The sequence below is a fragment of the Manis pentadactyla genome, chromosome 2, assembly GCF_030020395.1.
Source record: "Manis pentadactyla isolate mManPen7 chromosome 2, mManPen7.hap1, whole genome shotgun sequence".
Taxonomy (NCBI): domain Eukaryota; kingdom Metazoa; phylum Chordata; class Mammalia; order Pholidota; family Manidae; genus Manis; species Manis pentadactyla.
The window spans coordinates 25,337,178-25,358,598 of NC_080020.1; positions in this window are offsets into that span (position 1 = coordinate 25,337,178).

Sequence of the window (21,421 nt, forward strand, 5' to 3'; positions counted from 1 at the left end):
GCAACGACTGTGGGAGGCGGTCTTTCGCCATGATTCCGAGCCTGGCGCCTCAGCATAAAGGGCAGTCGCGACTGCTGCCTCTCGCTACAGAAGTGATCAGAGAGGTACAGGCTGCATTCTTCTTTAAGATTCTTTTAAGGAAAAAGAGGTATTTTATCATTTTTCTTAACCTTCACACCGAAGGCATTCTCTCCCTAAAAAGAAGTGTAAAGTAATTTCAAAAATGGTTCTTAGAAGGTTTATTTTGCTCGGATGCTTTCCCTGAGGCTGGGCATACTACTTGGGACTACATATAAGGTCAAGTAGCAGTGTATTCGTTTTGAGTTCTTCCGGACAGATACCAGCTCTCGATTATTTATGCAATAAGCAGGCTTAGTCCTATAATACACTAGCTTTATGCTGGCGTAAGTGTTTCCAGAAACCACTTTTTCCCTACTCACACTTTAGTATTTATAGAAATGAATGAGTTACTGCTAACGATTAAAACTAGTAAGTGTAGAAAGGAGGATTATAATGGTATCAAAGGCTTGCTCTGTCACCATGTCTCTCTTCTTATTCATCATTTTCCCCTTCTTTTACTTTTAAATCGCAAGAAAGATTATTTTCTGAAACCATTTAGTCTGTAAGCCTTAGAAATTAAGAGGAAAATAACAAAATCTTTTTATGCATAACTTCCGAAAGACAAAGTGGTTAGGGATCAAATGATACAAATTGTATTTCCTTTTTCTAAGGAAACCTTTATTGAGGAAAATATTCTTTCTTTTCCTCACCCACAATTGTTTCGACTGTTCAGGGAATTAAACTTTTAATTTAAGTTTCCGATTTCCCTGACAATCCTTTTCTCATTCTATGAAATCCTGGAGTCAGAAGAGATTCCAATACACGGAACGCTCTTAGAAAGTATTATATTTTTAATGCCAAAAACAAAAATGCAAACAATGACTTTGTCAGGCCAATTCTGGAAAGCAAAATAATCTTTTCCTTTTTTGACAAACGAACATTTTCCTATACGAATAAATCTTAACTCTGTCAAAATTATACCTGTTAAAAAAAAAGCTTAATTGACTGAATCCGTGAAATTTAATCAAAAGCGACCCATGCAGGGGAGCATAAAACGGTTTTGCCCGATTCCTTCTTAGTGTTTTAGGGTGTAAAAACGCAGTTTGTACAACTGCTGTTCCTTCTGAATGCATTTGACATCTTAGCAAAAGTTCTCTTCTCAGAATTCATATTTAAGATGGGAAATACGGAAAATATTTAGTATGGAAAATTTTTTTGACATGTGGACTCTGGGGACATGCAATGGCTTTTTCCATAACCCTGCATAACGTCATCTTGACTCGGCTTTCTGGCCGGAATAGTGTGAACAGTACCAAGTGTAAAAGTTTCTTTTAAGTCAGAGTAAAGTACATGAAGTGGCTAAGACCACAGCTTTCAGCGAAAGACAGTACTGGGTTCACATCACACGCTTCCGTTCCTTAAAGCCAGGGCACCTCGGGAAACGAATTAAGCTCACTGGGTGTGTGACTCCCTCACTGGGAATATAGGGAGAGTAAAACCCTCCTTCCTCGGTGTAAAGATTGTGAGGATTGAAGTAAACATTACATACAAAATGCCTCGTAAAGAGCACGGCGCTTGCATTGTCGGGAGTAACTGTCATCCGAGATGCGAGCAAGAGCACAGCTTGTATCCATGGCAACGACTGTGGGAGGCGGTCTTTCGCCATGATTCCGAGCCTGGCGCCTCAGCATAAAGGGCAGTCGCGACTGCTGCCTCTCGCTACAGAAGTGATCAGAGAGGTACAGGCTGCATTCTTCTTTAAGATTCTTTTAAGGAAAAAGAGGTATTTTATCATTTTTCTTAACCTTCACACCGAAGGCATTCTCTCCCTAAAAAGAAGTGTAAAGTAATTTCAAAAATGGTTCTTAGAAGGTTTATTTTGCTCGGATGCTTTCCCTGAGGCTGGGCATACTACTTGGGACTACATATAAGGTCAAGTAGCAGTGTATTCGTTTTGAGTTCTTCCGGACAGATACCAGCTCTCGATTATTTATGCAATAAGCAGGCTTAGTCCTATAATACACTAGCTTTATGCTGGCGTAAGTGTTTCCAGAAACCACTTTTTCCCTACTCACACTTTAGTATTTATAGAAATGAATGAGTTACTGCTAACGATTAAAACTAGTAAGTGTAGAAAGGAGGATTATAATGGTATCAAAGGCTTGCTCTGTCACCATGTCTCTCTTCTTATTCATCATTTTCCCCTTCTTTTACTTTTAAATCGCAAGAAAGATTATTTTCTGAAACCATTTAGTCTGTAAGCCTTAGAAATTAAGAGGAAAATAACAAAATCTTTTTATGCATAACTTCCGAAAGACAAAGTGGTTAGGGATCAAATGATACAAATTGTATTTCCTTTTTCTAAGGAAACCTTTATTGAGGAAAATATTCTTTCTTTTCCTCACCCACAATTGTTTCGACTGTTCAGGGAATTAAACTTTTAATTTAAGTTTCTGATTTCCCTGACAATCCTTTTCTCATTCTATGAAATCCTGGAGTCAGAAGAGATTCCAATACACGGAACGCTCTTAGAAAGTATTATATTTTTAATGCCAAAAACAAAAATGCAAACAATGACTTTGTCAGGCCAATTCTGGAAAGCAAAATAATCTTTTCCTTTTTTGACAAACGAACATTTTCCTATATGAATAAATCTTAACTCTGTCAAAATTATACCTGTTAAAAAAAAAGCTTAATTGACTGACATGTGGACTCTGGGGACATGCAATGGCTTTTTCCATAACCCTGCATAACGTCATCTTGACTCGGCTTTCTGGCCGGAATAGTGTGAACAGTACCAAGTGTAAAAGTTTCTTTTAAGTCAGAGTAAAGTACATGAAGGGGCTAAGACCACAGCTTTCAGCGAAAGACAGTACTGGGTTCACATCACACGCTTCCGTTCCTTAAAGCCAGGGCACCTCGGGAAACGAATTAAGCTCACTGGGTGTGTGACTCCCTCACTGGGAATATAGGGAGAGTAAAACCCTCCTTCCTCGGTGTAAAGATTGTGAGGATTGAAGTAAACATTACATACAAAATGCCTCGTAAAGAGCACGGCGCTTGCATTGTCGGGAGTAACTGTCATCCGAGATGCGAGCAAGAGCACAGCTTGTATCCATGGCAACGACTGTGGGAGGCGGTCTTTCGCCATGATTCCGAGCCTGGCGCCTCAGCATAAAGGGCAGTCGCGACTGCTGCCTCTCGCTACAGAAGTGATCAGAGAGGTACAGGCTGCATTCTTCTTTAAGATTCTTTTAAGGAAAAAGAGGTATTTTATCATTTTTCTTAACCTTCACACCGAAGGCATTCTCTCCCTAAAAAGAAGTGTAAAGTAATTTCAAAAATGGTTCTTAGAAGGTTTATTTTGCTCGGATGCTTTCCCTGAGGCTGGGCATACTACTTGGGACTACATATAAGGTCAAGTAGCAGTGTATTCGTTTTGAGTTCTTCCGGACAGATACCAGCTCTCGATTATTTATGCAATAAGCAGGCTTAGTCCTATAATACACTAGCTTTATGCTGGCGTAAGTGTTTCCAGAAACCACTTTTTCCCTACTCACACTTTAGTATTTATAGAAATGAATGAGTTACTGCTAACGATTAAAACTAGTAAGTGTAGAAAGGAGGATTATAATGGTATCAAAGGCTTGCTCTGTCACCATGTCTCTCTTCTTATTCATCATTTTCCCCTTCTTTTACTTTTAAATCGCAAGGAAGATTATTTTCTGAAACCATTTAGTCTGTAAGCCTTAGAAATTAAGAGGAAAATAACAAAATCTTTTTATGCATAACTTCCGAAAGACAAAGTGGTTAGGGATCAAATGATACAAATTGTATTTCCTTTTTCTAAGGAAACCTTTATTGAGGAAAATATTCTTTCTTTTCCTCATCCACAATTGTTTCGACTGTTCAGGGAATTAAACTTTTAATTTAAGTTTCCGATTTCCCTGACAATCCTTTTCTCATTCTATGAAATCCTGGAGTCAGAAGAGATTCCAATACACGGAACGCTCTTAGAAAGTATTATATTTTTAATGCCAAAAACAAAAATGCAAACAATGACTTTGTCAGGCCAATTCTGGAAAGCAAAATAATCTTTTCCTTTTTTGACAAACGAACATTTTCCTATACGAATAAATCTTAACTCTGTCAAAATTATACCTGTTAAAAAAAAAGCTTAATTGACTGAATCCGTGAAATTTAATCAAAAGCGACCCATGCAGGGGAGCATAAAACGGTTTTGCCCGATTCCTTCTTAGTGTTTTAGGGTGTAAAAACGCAGTTTGTACAACTGCTGTTCCTTCTGAATGCATTTGACATCTTAGCAAAAGTTCTCTTCTCAGAATTCATATTTAAGATGGGAAATACGGAAAATATTTAGTATGGAAAATTTTTTTGACATGTGGACTCTGGGGACATGCAATGGCTTTTTCCATAACCCTGCATAACGTCATCTTGACTCGGCTTTCTGGCCGGAATAGTGTGAACAGTACCAAGTGTAAAAGTTTCTTTTAAGTCAGAGTAAAGTACATGAAGGGGCTAAGACCACAGCTTTCAGCGAAAGACAGTACTGGGTTCACATCACACGCTTCCGTTCCTTAAAGCCAGGGCACCTCGGGAAACGAATTAAGCTCACTGGGTGTGTGACTCCCTCACTGGGAATATAGGGAGAGTAAAACCCTCCTTCCTCGGTGTAAAGATTGTGAGGATTGAAGTAAACATTACATACAAAATGCCTCGTAAAGAGCACGGCGCTTGCATTGTCGGGAGTAACTGTCATCCGAGATGCGAGCAAGAGCAGAGCTTGTATCCATGGCAACGACTGTGGGAGGCGGTCTTTCGCCATGATTCCGAGCCTGGCGCCTCAGCATAAAGGGCAGTCGCGACTGCTGCCTCTCGCTACAGAAGTGATCAGAGAGGTACAGGCTGCATTCTTCTTTAAGATTCTTTTAAGGAAAAAGAGGTATTTTATCATTTTTCTTAACCTTCACACCGAAGGCATTCTCTCCCTAAAAAGAAGTGTAAAGTAATTTCAAAAATGGTTCTTAGAAGGTTTATTTTGCTCGGATGCTTTCCCTGAGGCTGGGCATACTACTTGGGACTACATATAAGGTCAAGTAGCAGTGTATTCGTTTTGAGTTCTTCCGGACAGATACCAGCTCTCGATTATTTATGCAATAAGCAGGCTTAGTCCTATAATACACTAGCTTTATGCTGGCGTAAGTGTTTCCAGAAACCACTTTTTCCCTACTCACACTTTAGTATTTATAGAAATGAATGAGTTACTGCTAACGATTAAAACTAGTAAGTGTAGAAAGGAGGATTATAATGGTATCAAAGGCTTGCTCTGTCACCATGTCTCTCTTCTTATTCATCATTTTCCCCTTCTTTTACTTTTAAATCGCAAGAAAGATTATTTTCTGAAACCATTTAGTCTGTAAGCCTTAGAAATTAAGAGGAAAATAACAAAATCTTTTTATGCATAACTTCCGAAAGACAAAGTGGTTAGGGATCAAATGATACAAATTGTATTTCCTTTTTCTAAGGAAACCTTTATTGAGGAAAATATTCTTTCTTTTCCTCACCCACAATTGTTTCGACTGTTCAGGGAATTAAACTTTTAATTTAAGTTTCCGATTTCCCTGACAATCCTTTTCTCATTCTATGAAATCCTGGAGTCAGAAGAGATTCCAATACACGGAACGCTCTTAGAAAGTATTATATTTTTAATGCCAAAAACAAAAATGCAAACAATGACTTTGTCAGGCCAATTCTGGAAAGCAAAATAATCTTTTCCTTTTTTGACAAACGAACATTTTCCTATACGAATAAATCTTAACTCTGTCAAAATTATACCTGTTAAAAAAAAAGCTTAATTGACTGAATCCGTGAAATTTAATCAAAAGCGACCCATGCAGGGGAGCATAAAACGGTTTTGCCCGATTCCTTCTTAGTGTTTTAGGGTGTAAAAACGCAGTTTGTACAACTGCTGTTCCTTCTGAATGCATTTGACATCTTAGCAAAAGTTCTCTTCTCAGAATTCATATTTAAGATGGGAAATACGGAAAATATTTAGTATGGAAAATTTTTTTGACATGTGGACTCTGGGGACATGCAATGGCTTTTTCCATAACCCTGCATAACGTCATCTTGACTCGGCTTTCTGGCCGGAATAGTGTGAACAGTACCAAGTGTAAAAGTTTCTTTTAAGTCAGAGTAAAGTACATGAAGTAGCTAAGACCACAGCTTTCAGCGAAAGACAGTACTGGGTTCACATCACACGCTTCCGTTCCTTAAAGCCAGGGCACCTCGGGAAACGAATTAAGCTCACTGGGTGTGTGACTCCCTCACTGGGAATATAGGGAGAGTAAAACCCTCCTTCCTCGGTGTAAAGATTGTGAGGATTGAAGTAAACATTACATACAAAATGCCTCGTAAAGAGCACGGCGCTTGCATTGTCGGGAGTAACTGTCATCCGAGATGCGAGCAAGAGCACAGCTTGTATCCATGGCAACGACTGTGGGAGGCGGTCTTTCGCCATGATTCCGAGCCTGGCGCCTCAGCATAAAGGGCAGTCGCGACTGCTGCCTCTCGCTACAGAAGTGATCAGAGAGGTACAGGCTGCATTCTTCTTTAAGATTCTTTTAAGGAAAAAGAGGTATTTTATCATTTTTCTTAACCTTCACACCGAAGGCATTCTCTCCCTAAAAAGAAGTGTAAAGTAATTTCAAAAATGGTTCTTAGAAGGTTTATTTTGCTCGGATGCTTTCCCTGAGGCTGGGCATACTACTTGGGACTACATATAAGGTCAAGTAGCAGTGTATTCGTTTTGAGTTCTTCCGGACAGATACCAGCTCTCGATTATTTATGCAATAAGCAGGCTTAGTCCTATAATACACTAGCTTTATGCTGGCGTAAGTGTTTCCAGAAACCACTTTTTCCCTACTCACACTTTAGTATTTATAGAAATGAATGAGTTACTGCTAACGATTAAAACTAGTAAGTGTAGAAAGGAGGATTATAATGGTATCAAAGGCTTGCTCTGTCACCATGTCTCTCTTCTTATTCATCATTTTCCCCTTCTTTTACTTTTAAATCGCAAGAAAGATTATTTTCTGAAACCATTTAGTCTGTAAGCCTTAGAAATTAAGAGGAAAATAACAAAATCTTTTTATGCATAACTTCCGAAAGACAAAGTGGTTAGGGATCAAATGATACAAATTGTATTTCCTTTTTCTAAGGAAACCTTTATTGAGGAAAATATTCTTTCTTTTCCTCACCCACAATTGTTTCGACTGTTCAGGGAATTAAACTTTTAATTTAAGTTTCTGATTTCCCTGACAATCCTTTTCTCATTCTATGAAATCCTGGAGTCAGAAGAGATTCCAATACACGGAACGCTCTTAGAAAGTATTATATTTTTAATGCCAAAAACAAAAATGCAAACAATGACTTTGTCAGGCCAATTCTGGAAAGCAAAATAATCTTTTCCTTTTTTGACAAACGAACATTTTCCTATATGAATAAATCTTAACTCTGTCAAAATTATACCTGTTAAAAAAAAAGCTTAATTGACTGACATGTGGACTCTGGGGACATGCAATGGCTTTTTCCATAACCCTGCATAACGTCATCTTGACTCGGCTTTCTGGCCGGAATAGTGTGAACAGTACCAAGTGTAAAAGTTTCTTTTAAGTCAGAGTAAAGTACATGAAGGGGCTAAGACCACAGCTTTCAGCGAAAGACAGTACTGGGTTCACATCACACGCTTCCGTTCCTTAAAGCCAGGGCACCTCGGGAAACGAATTAAGCTCACTGGGTGTGTGACTCCCTCACTGGGAATATAGGGAGAGTAAAACCCTCCTTCCTCGGTGTAAAGATTGTGAGGATTGAAGTAAACATTACATACAAAATGCCTCGTAAAGAGCACGGCGCTTGCATTGTCGGGAGTAACTGTCATCCGAGATGCGAGCAAGAGCACAGCTTGTATCCATGGCAACGACTGTGGGAGGCGGTCTTTCGCCATGATTCCGAGCCTGGCGCCTCAGCATAAAGGGCAGTCGCGACTGCTGCCTCTCGCTACAGAAGTGATCAGAGAGGTACAGGCTGCATTCTTCTTTAAGATTCTTTTAAGGAAAAAGAGGTATTTTATCATTTTTCTTAACCTTCACACCGAAGGCATTCTCTCCCTAAAAAGAAGTGTAAAGTAATTTCAAAAATGGTTCTTAGAAGGTTTATTTTGCTCGGATGCTTTCCCTGAGGCTGGGCATACTACTTGGGACTACATATAAGGTCAAGTAGCAGTGTATTCGTTTTGAGTTCTTCCGGACAGATACCAGCTCTCGATTATTTATGCAATAAGCAGGCTTAGTCCTATAATACACTAGCTTTATGCTGGCGTAAGTGTTTCCAGAAACCACTTTTTCCCTACTCACACTTTAGTATTTATAGAAATGAATGAGTTACTGCTAACGATTAAAACTAGTAAGTGTAGAAAGGAGGATTATAATGGTATCAAAGGCTTGCTCTGTCACCATGTCTCTCTTCTTATTCATCATTTTCCCCTTCTTTTACTTTTAAATCGCAAGAAAGATTATTTTCTGAAACCATTTAGTCTGTAAGCCTTAGAAATTAAGAGGAAAATAACAAAATCTTTTTATGCATAACTTCCGAAAGACAAAGTGGTTAGGGATCAAATGATACAAATTGTATTTCCTTTTTCTAAGGAAACCTTTATTGAGGAAAATATTCTTTCTTTTCCTCATCCACAATTGTTTCGACTGTTCAGGGAATTAAACTTTTAATTTAAGTTTCCGATTTCCCTGACAATCCTTTTCTCATTCTATGAAATCCTGGAGTCAGAAGAGATTCCAATACACGGAACGCTCTTAGAAAGTATTATATTTTTAATGCCAAAAACAAAAATGCAAACAATGACTTTGTCAGGCCAATTCTGGAAAGCAAAATAATCTTTTCCTTTTTTGACAAACGAACATTTTCCTATACGAATAAATCTTAACTCTGTCAAAATTATACCTGTTAAAAAAAAAGCTTAATTGACTGAATCCGTGAAATTTAATCAAAAGCGACCCATGCAGGGGAGCATAAAACGGTTTTGCCCGATTCCTTCTTAGTGTTTTAGGGTGTAAAAACGCAGTTTGTACAACTGCTGTTCCTTCTGAATGCATTTGACATCTTAGCAAAAGTTCTCTTCTCAGAATTCATATTTAAGATGGGAAATACGGAAAATATTTAGTATGGAAAATTTTTTTGACATGTGGACTCTGGGGACATGCAATGGCTTTTTCCATAACCCTGCATAACGTCATCTTGACTCGGCTTTCTGGCCGGAATAGTGTGAACAGTACCAAGTGTAAAAGTTTCTTTTAAGTCAGAGTAAAGTACATGAAGGGGCTAAGACCACAGCTTTCAGCGAAAGACAGTACTGGGTTCACATCACACGCTTCCGTTCCTTAAAGCCAGGGCACCTCGGGAAACGAATTAAGCTCACTGGGTGTGTGACTCCCTCACTGGGAATATAGGGAGAGTAAAACCCTCCTTCCTCGGTGTAAAGATTGTGAGGATTGAAGTAAACATTACATACAAAATGCCTCGTAAAGAGCACGGCGCTTGCATTGTCGGGAGTAACTGTCATCCGAGATGCGAGCAAGAGCAGAGCTTGTATCCATGGCAACGACTGTGGGAGGCGGTCTTTCGCCATGATTCCGAGCCTGGCGCCTCAGCATAAAGGGCAGTCGCGACTGCTGCCTCTCGCTACAGAAGTGATCAGAGAGGTACAGGCTGCATTCTTCTTTAAGATTCTTTTAAGGAAAAAGAGGTATTTTATCATTTTTCTTAACCTTCACACCGAAGGCATTCTCTCCCTAAAAAGAAGTGTAAAGTAATTTCAAAAATGGTTCTTAGAAGGTTTATTTTGCTCGGATGCTTTCCCTGAGGCTGGGCATACTACTTGGGACTACATATAAGGTCAAGTAGCAGTGTATTCGTTTTGAGTTCTTCCGGACAGATACCAGCTCTCGATTATTTATGCAATAAGCAGGCTTAGTCCTATAATACACTAGCTTTATGCTGGCGTAAGTGTTTCCAGAAACCACTTTTTCCCTACTCACACTTTAGTATTTATAGAAATGAATGAGTTACTGCTAACGATTAAAACTAGTAAGTGTAGAAAGGAGGATTATAATGGTATCAAAGGCTTGCTCTGTCACCATGTCTCTCTTCTTATTCATCATTTTCCCCTTCTTTTACTTTTAAATCGCAAGAAAGATTATTTTCTGAAACCATTTAGTCTGTAAGCCTTAGAAATTAAGAGGAAAATAACAAAATCTTTTTATGCATAACTTCCGAAAGACAAAGTGGTTAGGGATCAAATGATACAAATTGTATTTCCTTTTTCTAAGGAAACCTTTATTGAGGAAAATATTCTTTCTTTTCCTCACCCACAATTGTTTCGACTGTTCAGGGAATTAAACTTTTAATTTAAGTTTCCGATTTCCCTGACAATCCTTTTCTCATTCTATGAAATCCTGGAGTCAGAAGAGATTCCAATACACGGAACGCTCTTAGAAAGTATTATATTTTTAATGCCAAAAACAAAAATGCAAACAATGACTTTGTCAGGCCAATTCTGGAAAGCAAAATAATCTTTTCCTTTTTTGACAAACGAACATTTTCCTATACGAATAAATCTTAACTCTGTCAAAATTATACCTGTTAAAAAAAAAGCTTAATTGACTGAATCCGTGAAATTTAATCAAAAGCGACCCATGCAGGGGAGCATAAAACGGTTTTGCCCGATTCCTTCTTAGTGTTTTAGGGTGTAAAAACGCAGTTTGTACAACTGCTGTTCCTTCTGAATGCATTTGACATCTTAGCAAAAGTTCTCTTCTCAGAATTCATATTTAAGATGGGAAATACGGAAAATATTTAGTATGGAAAATTTTTTTGACATGTGGACTCTGGGGACATGCAATGGCTTTTTCCATAACCCTGCATAACGTCATCTTGACTCGGCTTTCTGGCCGGAATAGTGTGAACAGTACCAAGTGTAAAAGTTTCTTTTAAGTCAGAGTAAAGTACATGAAGTGGCTAAGACCACAGCTTTCAGCGAAAGACAGTACTGGGTTCACATCACACGCTTCCGTTCCTTAAAGCCAGGGCACCTCGGGAAACGAATTAAGCTCACTGGGTGTGTGACTCCCTCACTGGGAATATAGGGAGAGTAAAACCCTCCTTCCTCGGTGTAAAGATTGTGAGGATTGAAGTAAACATTACATACAAAATGCCTCGTAAAGAGCACGGCGCTTGCATTGTCGGGAGTAACTGTCATCCGAGATGCGAGCAAGAGCACAGCTTGTATCCATGGCAACGACTGTGGGAGGCGGTCTTTCGCCATGATTCCGAGCCTGGCGCCTCAGCATAAAGGGCAGTCGCGACTGCTGCCTCTCGCTACAGAAGTGATCAGAGAGGTACAGGCTGCATTCTTCTTTAAGATTCTTTTAAGGAAAAAGAGGTATTTTATCATTTTTCTTAACCTTCACACCGAAGGCATTCTCTCCCTAAAAAGAAGTGTAAAGTAATTTCAAAAATGGTTCTTAGAAGGTTTATTTTGCTCGGATGCTTTCCCTGAGGCTGGGCATACTACTTGGGACTACATATAAGGTCAAGTAGCAGTGTATTCGTTTTGAGTTCTTCCGGACAGATACCAGCTCTCGATTATTTATGCAATAAGCAGGCTTAGTCCTATAATACACTAGCTTTATGCTGGCGTAAGTGTTTCCAGAAACCACTTTTTCCCTACTCACACTTTAGTATTTATAGAAATGAATGAGTTACTGCTAACGATTAAAACTAGTAAGTGTAGAAAGGAGGATTATAATGGTATCAAAGGCTTGCTCTGTCACCATGTCTCTCTTCTTATTCATCATTTTCCCCTTCTTTTACTTTTAAATCGCAAGAAAGATTATTTTCTGAAACCATTTAGTCTGTAAGCCTTAGAAATTAAGAGGAAAATAACAAAATCTTTTTATGCATAACTTCCGAAAGACAAAGTGGTTAGGGATCAAATGATACAAATTGTATTTCCTTTTTCTAAGGAAACCTTTATTGAGGAAAATATTCTTTCTTTTCCTCACCCACAATTGTTTCGACTGTTCAGGGAATTAAACTTTTAATTTAAGTTTCTGATTTCCCTGACAATCCTTTTCTCATTCTATGAAATCCTGGAGTCAGAAGAGATTCCAATACACGGAACGCTCTTAGAAAGTATTATATTTTTAATGCCAAAAACAAAAATGCAAACAATGACTTTGTCAGGCCAATTCTGGAAAGCAAAATAATCTTTTCCTTTTTTGACAAACGAACATTTTCCTATATGAATAAATCTTAACTCTGTCAAAATTATACCTGTTAAAAAAAAAGCTTAATTGACTGAATCCGTGAAATTTAATCAAAAGCGACCCATGCAGGGGAGCATAAAACGGTTTTGCCCGATTCCTTCTTAGTGTTTTAGGGTGTAAAAACGCAGTTTGTACAACTGCTGTTCCTTCTGAATGCATTTGACATCTTAGCAAAAGTTCTCTTCTCAGAATTCATATTTAAGATGGGAAATACGGAAAATATTTAGTATGGAAAATTTTTTTGACATGTGGACTCTGGGGACATGCAATGGCTTTTTCCATAACCCTGCATAACGTCATCTTGACTCGGCTTTCTGGCCGGAATAGTGTGAACAGTACCAAGTGTAAAAGTTTCTTTTAAGTCAGAGTAAAGTACATGAAGGGGCTAAGACCACAGCTTTCAGCGAAAGACAGTACTGGGTTCACATCACACGCTTCCGTTCCTTAAAGCCAGGGCACCTCGGGAAACGAATTAAGCTCACTGGGTGTGTGACTCCCTCACTGGGAATATAGGGAGAGTAAAACCCTCCTTCCTCGGTGTAAAGATTGTGAGGATTGAAGTAAACATTACATACAAAATGCCTCGTAAAGAGCACGGCGCTTGCATTGTCGGGAGTAACTGTCATCCGAGATGCGAGCAAGAGCACAGCTTGTATCCATGGCAACGACTGTGGGAGGCGGTCTTTCGCCATGATTCCGAGCCTGGCGCCTCAGCATAAAGGGCAGTCGCGACTGCTGCCTCTCGCTACAGAAGTGATCAGAGAGGTACAGGCTGCATTCTTCTTTAAGATTCTTTTAAGGAAAAAGAGGTATTTTATCATTTTTCTTAACCTTCACACCGAAGGCATTCTCTCCCTAAAAAGAAGTGTAAAGTAATTTCAAAAATGGTTCTTAGAAGGTTTATTTTGCTCGGATGCTTTCCCTGAGGCTGGGCATACTACTTGGGACTACATATAAGGTCAAGTAGCAGTGTATTCGTTTTGAGTTCTTCCGGACAGATACCAGCTCTCGATTATTTATGCAATAAGCAGGCTTAGTCCTATAATACACTAGCTTTATGCTGGCGTAAGTGTTTCCAGAAACCACTTTTTCCCTACTCACACTTTAGTATTTATAGAAATGAATGAGTTACTGCTAACGATTAAAACTAGTAAGTGTAGAAAGGAGGATTATAATGGTATCAAAGGCTTGCTCTGTCACCATGTCTCTCTTCTTATTCATCATTTTCCCCTTCTTTTACTTTTAAATCGCAAGAAAGATTATTTTCTGAAACCATTTAGTCTGTAAGCCTTAGAAATTAAGAGGAAAATAACAAAATCTTTTTATGCATAACTTCCGAAAGACAAAGTGGTTAGGGATCAAATGATACAAATTGTATTTCCTTTTTCTAAGGAAACCTTTATTGAGGAAAATATTCTTTCTTTTCCTCACCCACAATTGTTTCGACTGTTCAGGGAATTAAACTTTTAATTTAAGTTTCTGATTTCCCTGACAATCCTTTTCTCATTCTATGAAATCCTGGAGTCAGAAGAGATTCCAATACACGGAACGCTCTTAGAAAGTATTATATTTTTAATGCCAAAAACAAAAATGCAAACAATGACTTTGTCAGGCCAATTCTGGAAAGCAAAATAATCTTTTCCTTTTTTGACAAACGAACATTTTCCTATATGAATAAATCTTAACTCTGTCAAAATTATACCTGTTAAAAAAAAAGCTTAATTGACTGAATCCGTGAAATTTAATCAAAAGCGACCCATGCAGGGGAGCATAAAACGGTTTTGCCCGATTCCTTCTTAGTGTTTTAGGGTGTAAAAACGCAGTTTGTACAACTGCTGTTCCTTCTGAATGCATTTGACATCTTAGCAAAAGTTCTCTTCTCAGAATTCATATTTAAGATGGGAAATACGGAAAATATTTAGTATGGAAAATTTTTTTGACATGTGGACTCTGGGGACATGCAATGGCTTTTTCCATAACCCTGCATAACGTCATCTTGACTCGGCTTTCTGGCCGGAATAGTGTGAACAGTACCAAGTGTAAAAGTTTCTTTTAAGTCAGAGTAAAGTACATGAAGGGGCTAAGACCACAGCTTTCAGCGAAAGACAGTACTGGGTTCACATCACACGCTTCCGTTCCTTAAAGCCAGGGCACCTCGGGAAACGAATTAAGCTCACTGGGTGTGTGACTCCCTCACTGGGAATATAGGGAGAGTAAAACCCTCCTTCCTCGGTGTAAAGATTGTGAGGATTGAAGTAAACATTACATACAAAATGCCTCGTAAAGAGCACGGCGCTTGCATTGTCGGGAGTAACTGTCATCCGAGATGCGAGCAAGAGCACAGCTTGTATCCATGGCAACGACTGTGGGAGGCGGTCTTTCGCCATGATTCCGAGCCTGGCGCCTCAGCATAAAGGGCAGTCGCGACTGCTGCCTCTCGCTACAGAAGTGATCAGAGAGGTACAGGCTGCATTCTTCTTTAAGATTCTTTTAAGGAAAAAGAGGTATTTTATCATTTTTCTTAACCTTCACACCGAAGGCATTCTCTCCCTAAAAAGAAGTGTAAAGTAATTTCAAAAATGGTTCTTAGAAGGTTTATTTTGCTCGGATGCTTTCCCTGAGGCTGGGCATACTACTTGGGACTACATATAAGGTCAAGTAGCAGTGTATTCGTTTTGAGTTCTTCCGGACAGATACCAGCTCTCGATTATTTATGCAATAAGCAGGCTTAGTCCTATAATACACTAGCTTTATGCTGGCGTAAGTGTTTCCAGAAACCACTTTTTCCCTACTCACACTTTAGTATTTATAGAAATGAATGAGTTACTGCTAACGATTAAAACTAGTAAGTGTAGAAAGGAGGATTATAATGGTATCAAAGGCTTGCTCTGTCACCATGTCTCTCTTCTTATTCATCATTTTCCCCTTCTTTTACTTTTAAATCGCAAGAAAGATTATTTTCTGAAACCATTTAGTCTGTAAGCCTTAGAAATTAAGAGGAAAATAACAAAATCTTTTTATGCATAACTTCCGAAAGACAAAGTGGTTAGGGATCAAATGATACAAATTGTATTTCCTTTTTCTAAGGAAACCTTTATTGAGGAAAATATTCTTTCTTTTCCTCACCCACAATTGTTTCGACTGTTCAGGGAATTAAACTTTTAATTTAAGTTTCTGATTTCCCTGACAATCCTTTTCTCATTCTATGAAATCCTGGAGTCAGAAGAGATTCCAATACACGGAACGCTCTTAGAAAGTATTATATTTTTAATGCCAAAAACAAAAATGCAAACAATGACTTTGTCAGGCCAATTCTGGAAAGCAAAATAATCTTTTCCTTTTTTGACAAACGAACATTTTCCTATATGAATAAATCTTAACTCTGTCAAAATTATACCTGTTAAAAAAAAAGCTTAATTGACTGACATGTGGACTCTGGGGACATGCAATGGCTTTTTCCATAACCCTGCATAACGTCATCTTGACTCGGCTTTCTGGCCGGAATAGTGTGAACAGTACCAAGTGTAAAAGTTTCTTTTAAGTCAGAGTAAAGTACATGAAGGGGCTAAGACCACAGCTTTCAGCGAAAGACAGTACTGGGTTCACATCACACGCTTCCGTTCCTTAAAGCCAGGGCACCTCGGGAAACGAATTAAGCTCACTGGGTGTGTGACTCCCTCACTGGGAATATAGGGAGAGTAAAACCCTCCTTCCTCGGTGTAAAGATTGTGAGGATTGAAGTAAACATTACATACAAAATGCCTCGTAAAGAGCACGGCGCTTGCATTGTCGGGAGTAACTGTCATCCGAGATGCGAGCAAGAGCACAGCTTGTATCCATGGCAACGACTGTGGGAGGCGGTCTTTCGCCATGATTCCGAGCCTGGCGCCTCAGCATAAAGGGCAGTCGCGACTGCTGCCTCTCGCTACAGAAGTGATCAGAGAGGTACAGGCTGCATTCTTCTTTAAGATTCTTTTAAGGAAAAAGAGGTATTTTATCATTTTTCTTAACCTTCACACCGAAGGCATTCTCTCCCTAAAAAGAAGTGTAAAGTAATTTCAAAAATGGTTCTTAGAAGGTTTATTTTGCTCGGATGCTTTCCCTGAGGCTGGGCATACTACTTGGGACTACATATAAGGTCAAGTAGCAGTGTATTCGTTTTGAGTTCTTCCGGACAGATACCAGCTCTCGATTATTTATGCAATAAGCAGGCTTAGTCCTATAATACACTAGCTTTATGCTGGCGTAAGTGTTTCCAGAAACCACTTTTTCCCTACTCACACTTTAGTATTTATAGAAATGAATGAGTTACTGCTAACGATTAAAACTAGTAAGTGTAGAAAGGAGGATTATAATGGTATCAAAGGCTTGCTCTGTCACCATGTCTCTCTTCTTATTCATCATTTTCCCCTTCTTTTACTTTTAAATCGCAAGAAAGATTATTTTCTGAAACCATTTAGTCTGTAAGCCTTAGAAATTAAGAGGAAAATAACAAAATCTTTTTATGCATAACTTCCGAAAGACAAAGTGGTTAGGGATCAAATGATACAAATTGTATTTCCTTTTTCTAAGGAAACCTTTATTGAGGAAAATATTCTTTCTTTTCCTCACCCACAATTGTTTCGACTGTTCAGGGAATTAAACTTTTAATTTAAGTTTCTGATTTCCCTGACAATCCTTTTCTCATTCTATGAAATCCTGGAGTCAGAAGAGATTCCAATACACGGAACGCTCTTAGAAAGTATTATATTTTTAATGCCAAAAACAAAAATGCAAACAATGACTTTGTCAGGCCAATTCTGGAAAGCAAAATAATCTTTTCCTTTTTTGACAAACGAACATTTTCCTATATGAATAAATCTTAACTCTGTCAAAATTATACCTGTTAAAAAAAAAGCTTAATTGACTGAATCCGTGAAATTTAATCAAAAGCGACCCATGCAGGGGAGCATAAAACGGTTTTGCCCGATTCCTTCTTAGTGTTTTAGGGTGTAAAAACGCAGTTTGTACAACTGCTGTTCCTTCTGAATGCATTTGACATCTTAGCAAAAGTTCTCTTCTCAGAATTCATATTTAAGATGGGAAATACGGAAAATATTTAGTATGGAAAATTTTTTTGACATGTGGACTCTGGGGACATGCAATGGCTTTTTCCATAACCCTGCATAACGTCATCTTGACTCGGCTTTCTGGCCGGAATAGTGTGAACAGTACCAAGTGTAAAAGTTTCTTTTAAGTCAGAGTAAAGTACATGAAGGGGCTAAGACCACAGCTTTCAGCGAAAGACAGTACTGGGTTCACATCACACGCTTCCGTTCCTTAAAGCCAGGGCACCTCGGGAAACGAATTAAGCTCACTGGGTGTGTGACTCCCTCACTGGGAATATAGGGAGAGTAAAACCCTCCTTCCTCGGTGTAAAGATTGTGAGGATTGAAGTAAACATTACATACAAAATGCCTCGTAAAGAGCACGGCGCTTGCATTGTCGGGAGTAACTGTCATCCGAGATGCGAGCAAGAGCACAGCTTGTATCCATGGCAACGACTGTGGGAGGCGGTCTTTCGCCATGATTCCGAGCCTGGCGCCTCAGCATAAAGGGCAGTCGCGACTGCTGCCTCTCGCTACAGAAGTGATCAGAGAGGTACAGGCTGCATTCTTCTTTAAGATTCTTTTAAGGAAAAAGAGGTATTTTATCATTTTTCTTAACCTTCACACCGAAGGCATTCTCTCCCTAAAAAGAAGTGTAAAGTAATTTCAAAAATGGTTCTTAGAAGGTTTATTTTGCTCGGATGCTTTCCCTGAGGCTGGGCATACTACTTGGGACTACATATAAGGTCAAGTAGCAGTGTATTCGTTTTGAGTTCTTCCGGACAGATACCAGCTCTCGATTATTTATGCAATAAGCAGGCTTAGTCCTATAATACACTAGCTTTATGCTGGCGTAAGTGTTTCCAGAAACCACTTTTTCCCTACTCACACTTTAGTATTTATAGAAATGAATGAGTTACTGCTAACGATTAAAACTAGTAAGTGTAGAAAGGAGGATTATAATGGTATCAAAGGCTTGCTCTGTCACCATGTCTCTCTTCTTATTCATCATTTTCCCCTTCTTTTACTTTTAAATCGCAAGAAAGATTATTTTCTGAAACCATTTAGTCTGTAAGCCTTAGAAATTAAGAGGAAAATAACAAAATCTTTTTATGCATAACTTCCGAAAGACAAAGTGGTTAGGGATCAAATGATACAAATTGTATTTCCTTTTTCTAAGGAAACCTTTATTGAGGAAAATATTCTTTCTTTTCCTCACCCACAATTGTTTCGACTGTTCAGGGAATTAAACTTTTAATTTAAGTTTCTGATTTCCCTGACAATCCTTTTCTCATTCTATGAAATCCTGGAGTCAGAAGAGATTCCAATACACGGAACGCTCTTAGAAAGTATTATATTTTTAATGCCAAAAACAAAAATGCAAACAATGACTTTGTCAGGCCAATTCTGGAAAGCAAAATAATCTTTTCCTTTTTTGACAAACGAACATTTTCCTATATGAATAAATCTTAACTCTGTCAAAATTATACCTGTTAAAAAAAAAGCTTAATTGACTGACATGTGGACTCTGGGGACATGCAATGGCTTTTTCCATAACCCTGCATAACGTCATCTTGACTCGGCTTTCTGGCCGGAATAGTGTGAACAGTACCAAGTGTAAAAGTTTCTTTTAAGTCAGAGTAAAGTACATGAAGGGGCTAAGACCACAGCTTTCAGCGAAAGACAGTACTGGGTTCACATCACACGCTTCCGTTCCTTAAAGCCAGGGCACCTCGGGAAACGAATTAAGCTCACTGGGTGTGTGACTCCCTCACTGGGAATATAGGGAGAGTAAAACCCTCCTTCCTCGGTGTAAAGATTGTGAGGATTGAAGTAAACATTACATACAAAATGCCTCGTAAAGAGCACGGCGCTTGCATTGTCGGGAGTAACTGTCATCCGAGATGCGAGCAAGAGCAGAGCTTGTATCCATGGCAACGACTGTGGGAGGCGGTCTTTCGCCATGATTCCGAGCCTGGCGCCTCAGCATAAAGGGCAGTCGCGACTGCTGCCTCTCGCTACAGAAGTGATCAGAGAGGTACAGGCTGCATTCTTCTTTAAGATTCTTTTAAGGAAAAAGAGGTATTTTATCATTTTTCTTAACCTTCACACCGAAGGCATTCTCTCCCTAAAAAGAAGTGTAAAGTAATTTCAAAAATGGTTCTTAGAAGGTTTATTTTGCTCGGATGCTTTCCCTGAGGCTGGGCATACTACTTGGGACTACATATAAGGTCAAGTAGCAGTGTATTCGTTTTGAGTTCTTCCGGACAGATACCAGCTCTCGATTATTTATGCAATAAGCAGGCTTAGTCCTATAATACACTAGCTTTATGCTGGCGTAAGTGTTTCCAGAAACCACTTTTTCCCTACTCACACTTTAGTATTTATAGAAATGAATGAGTTACTGCTAACGATTAAAACTAGTAAGTGTAGAAAGGAGGATTATAATGGTATCAAAGGCTTGCTCTGTCACCATGTCTCTCTTCTTATTCATCATTTTCCCCTTCTTTTACTTTTAAATCGCAAGAAAGATTATTTTCTGAAACCATTTAGTCTGTAAGCCTTAGAAATTAAGAGGAAAATAACAAAATCTTTTTATGCATAACTTCCGAAAGACAAAGTGGTTAGGGATCAAATGATACAAATTGTATTTCCTTTTTCTAAGGAAACCTTTATTGAGGAAAATATTCTTTCTTTTCCTCACCCACAATTGTTTCGACTGTTCAGGGAATTAAACTTTTAATTTAAGTTTCTGATTTCCCTGACAATCCTTTTCTCATTCTATGAAATCCTGGAGTCAGAAGAGATTCCAATACACGGAACGCTCTTAGAAAGTATTATATTTTTAATGCCAAAAACAAAAATGCAAACAATGACTTTGTCAGGCCAATTCTGGAAAGCAAAATAATCTTTTCCTTTTTTGACAAACGAACATTTTCCTATATGAATAAATCTTAACTCTGTCAAAATTATACCTGTTAAAAAAAAAGCTTAATTGACTGACATGTGGACTCTGGGGACATGCAATGGCTTTTTCCATAACCCTGCATAACGTCATCTTGACTCGGCTTTCTGGCCGGAATAGTGTGAACAGTACCAAGTGTAAAAGTTTCTTTTAAGTCAGAGTAAAGTACATGAAGGGGCTAAGACCACAGCTTTCAGCGAAAGACAGTACTGGGTTCACATCACACGCTTCCGTTCCTTAAAGCCAGGGCACCTCGGGAAACGAATTAAGCTCACTGGGTGTGTGACTCCCTCACTGGGAATATAGGGAGAGTAAAACCCTCCTTCCTCGGTGTAAAGATTGTGAGGATTGAAGTAAACATTACATACAAAATGCCTCGTAAAGAGCACGGCGCTTGCATTGTCGGGAGTAACTGTCATCCGAGATGCGAGCAAGAGCACAGCTTGTATCCATGGCAACGACTGTGGGAGGCGGTCTTTCGCCATGATTCCGAGCCTGGCGCCTCAGCATAAAGGGCAGTCGCGACTGCTGCCTCTCGCTACAGAAGTGATCAGAGAGGTACAGGCTGCATTCTTCTTTAAGATTCTTTTAAGGAAAAAGAGGTATTTTATCATTTTTCTTAACCTTCACACCGAAGGCATTCTCTCCCTAAAAAGAAGTGTAAAGTAATTTCAAAAATGGTTCTTAGAAGGTTTATTTTGCTCGGATGCTTTCCCTGAGGCTGGGCATACTACTTGGGACTACATATAAGGTCAAGTAGCAGTGTATTCGTTTTGAGTTCTTCCGGACAGATACCAGCTCTCGATTATTTATGCAATAAGCAGGCTTAGTCCTATAATACACTAGCTTTATGCTGGCGTAAGTGTTTCCAGAAACCACTTTTTCCCTAC